Here is a 4,033-nt window from a genome sequence, read left to right as displayed (position 1 = left end):
TCACACAGTATCAGGCTTAGGGCCAACCTTGGGTTTCTTAGGAGGCGCAACAACTTTCTTGCCGCCCTTATTGAATTTCCCCTTTTACTTAGGCTTGCCTTGCTTCTTGAAATTGGTGGTATTATTGACCATCAACACTTGGTACTCTTTCTTAGTCTCCACTTCAGCAGTTTTCAACATTGAGAAGATTTCAGGCAACGTCTTGTTCATTCACTGCATGTTGCAGTTCATCACAAAGTTCTTCAAACTAGGCGGCAGTGATTGGAGGACACGATGAATCCCCAACGCATTAGGAATCGTTATTCCCAAATCTTGGAGCTTCTTCGCGTGCCCAGACATTTTGAGCACGTGCTCGCTAACGAAGCTGCCCTCTTCCATCTTACAGTTAAAGAACTTTTCAGAGGCATCATAGCTTTCCACGGCCGCATGAGTTTCAAATATCATTTTAAGCTCACTGATTATATCATGAGGTCGTGGTTCTCAAAGCATTTCTGAAGCTCTGATTCTAAACCGTAGAGGATGGCACACTGAACTGTGGAGTACTTATTCTTCCGAGTGAGGTAAACATTTTTAACCTCATCGGGAGCTGTTTCTGCAGGTGGGTCGGTGCATCAAGCACATAGAGCAGTTTTCCAGTAGTGAGGAAAATCCTCATGTTACGGAACCAGTCCGTAAAGTTGCTTCCATTGTTTTTCAACTTTTCTTTCTCTATGAACGAATTAAAGTTGATGGTAGGGGTCACCATAATCTACAACATATTTGCAAAGAGTTTAGACTAAGTCCATGATAAATTGAGTTTAATTTTAATTCTTAAATTAACTAAGTGAACTTCCCACTCAAAACAACATCCCTCATGCTGCCTTAGTGATTACACGAACCAAATCCACTACACCAAGTCCGATCTTCACGAGAGAAGATGTAGTTTCAAAGGCGAACAATCAACATGTTCATCATATCATTCATATGACTCATGCTTTACCTTTTGGTATTCCGTGTTCCAAGGCCATGTATGTACATGCTAGGATTGTCAAGTTTAACCTTAGTATTCGCATGTGCAAATTTGGCTTACACCCGTTGTATGTACACGTAGAATCTATAACACCCGATCATCACGAGATGCTTCGAAACGATGAGTTTTAGCAACGGTGCATACTAAGGACGAACACTTTATTATCTTGATATTTAGTGACAGGGATCATCTTGTAGTGCTACTATTGCGATCTAAGCAATATAATATGCATAAAGGATTAACATCACATGCAATTCATAATATGTGATATGGCATGGCCTTTCTTCTTGTGCCTTTGATCTCCATCTCCAAAGCACGGACATGATCTCCATCATCACCAGCATGGCATCAAGGTCAGTGGCGCCGCTTCATGGTTGTCCATCACCAATAGCAACTATAACAACTACTTGGGATAAAGCTATTACATGATGAATAGACACGCAAATTTTAACAGAATTTAAAGACAACCATTAGGCTCCTGCCGGTTGCCACAATACAATAAGGATCATCTCATACATCAAATATAATCACAACCACATCATGGCCATATCACATCACTGCTGGCAGGAAGAATATCATCCACATACAAGATTAGGAAAATATATTTCCACTTTTAAACTTTGCATAAACGCAGTTGTCCTCAACATTTTCTTTAAATCTGAATCTCTTAATTATCTCATTGAACTTTAGATACCACTGTCTGGAGGCTTGCTTTAATCCATAAATGGATTTCTATAGGCAGCATCCCATATCTTCCTTGACCTCCATGATAAAACCCCTTCGGTTGTTTCATGTAGACATTTTCTTTTAAATCCCCATTCAGTCGTCTTTACATCCATCTGATGCTGCTCTAAATCAAAATGTACAACTAGTGCCATTATGATTCTGAAGGAATCCTTACATGATACTGGAGAAAATGTCTCATTGTAATCTATCCCTTCTCTTTGTGTAAATCCTTTTGCCACAAATCGTGCTTTGTACTTTTCTACATTCCCATTGGAGTCATATTTAATTTTGTAGACCCATTTGCATCTTACTATTTTGGCTCCTTTAGGAATCTTTTCTAAGTCCCAAACATTGTTGGTGCTCATTGATTTCATGGCCTCCACCCATTTTGATGATTCTGGGATTCTCATGGCTTCTTCATATGAAGTGGGACCACCTTCCATACGAACTGTTTCTGTGTTGTAAACATTGTAATCAGTCGAAATGGCTGATTTTCTAGCTCTTGTAGACCTTATAAGGGCCTTATTCTCTGGAGCATTCTGTTCCTCAACTTGTGGTTCAACTTCTAGAGGTGGCTGTTGCTGCTCCCTCTCCTGCTCAACTAATGGTTCATTCGGCTCCTGATGGACAGGTTCCGAATTTTCACTCATCATTGTCATGGGTGAAGTCACAACAAACGCTTGCACCACAACTGTAGGGGTTATAGGTGCAGATGCACATGGTAGCGCAAAAAATGGCTCCTGAGTCATCGGATTAGGTGCATGCACCCTCTTCTTGTAGGGGTTAGTAGCATAGAAAACAAAAAATTCCTACCGCAAGAATGAAACACAAGCCAAGATCTAATCTAGTAGATGGTAGCAACGGGATGGGATCAACGTACCCTCAAATATCGCTAAGAGTTAACGAGATAAATCTCATGGATGATGTAGTCGATCACTTGCCTCTCTCAGGAGCGAGTAGAAGATCCCGACGGTGCCGCAATCGGGCAGCACCTCAGCACTCGGTCACACGTATGGTGTTGATGAAGACTTCCTTCTCCTCGTTCCAGCGGGCAGCAGAAGTAGTAGATCCTCCTCGGAATTCCGGCAGCACGACGGCGTGGTGACGGTCGTGGTGGTGGAGATCGCCTGCAGGGCTTCGCCGTAGCCGTGCGGGAGAGAGGTGGAGGAGGGTTGCGCTAGGATTTGGGGGAGAGGGGTGGGGCGCCGGCCTTGGTGCCCTGGGGTGGTGCGGCCAACAATGTAGCCGGCCCATCCCCTCCTCTCCCCTTCATATAGGTGGAAAAACCCTAGCCCCAATCATACTCCCTCTAGGAGTCTTATTGGAAACTTACCATAATGAGAAAAGTCAAACCTAGTCAAGGTGGGACTCTCCCCCCTTTCCTTTTTGGTGTGGCCAGCTAAGGAGGTAGAGGCCACTATGGACTCCACCTTCCCCCCTTGGTGGGTCGGCTAGGCTGCTGGAGTCCCGGGACTCCACCTGCCATAGTGAAATATTCCGGACGATTCTAGAACCTTCCATAAATTCACCGGACTATCCCCATACTTGGAATATGACTTCCCATATATGGATCTTATTCTTCGGACCATTCTGGAGCTCCTCGTGATGTCCTGGATCCTATCCGAGACTCCGAACAACATTCGGTCTCCATTTCAAATTCCATATCTACTTAAACAACATCAAACCTTAAGTGTGTCACCCTACTGTTCATGAACTATGCAGACATGATCGAGACACTTCTCCGATCAATAACCAATAGCGGGACCTGGAGATCCATAATGGCTCCCACATATTGAATGATGACTTCGTGATCGAACGAACCATTAACATACGATATCGATTCCCTTTGTCGGGCGATACTTTACTTATCTGAGGTTCGATCATCGGTACCTCTGTACCTAGTTTCTGAATACTTAATGCCACCTTTATGACCACCCATTTACGAAGTAGTGTTTGATGTCATCAAAGCATCCATCCGGTGCAGGTGATTAACATGATCTCATGGTCGAAGGATTAGGTTACTATGTATCTTAAAGCTTGTAGCAAAACAAACTTAATGACTTAATCATATGTTATGCTTACTATGGGTGTGTGTCCATCACATCATTAACCTAATGATATGATCGTGTTATTAACAACATCCAATGTTCATGATCATGAGACTATGATCATCTATTAATCAACAAGCTAGTTTAACAAGAGGCTTACTAGGGACTCTTTTATGTTTACAAAACACACAAGTATTAATGTTTCCGGCTAATACAATTATAGCATGGGATGCAAACATTTATCATAAAC

The sequence above is a fragment of the Lolium perenne genome, chromosome 1 (genome assembly GCF_019359855.2).
Source record: "Lolium perenne isolate Kyuss_39 chromosome 1, Kyuss_2.0, whole genome shotgun sequence".
NCBI classification, from domain to species: Eukaryota; Viridiplantae; Streptophyta; class Magnoliopsida; order Poales; family Poaceae; genus Lolium; species Lolium perenne.
Note: the sequence above shows the minus strand (reverse complement) of the source record.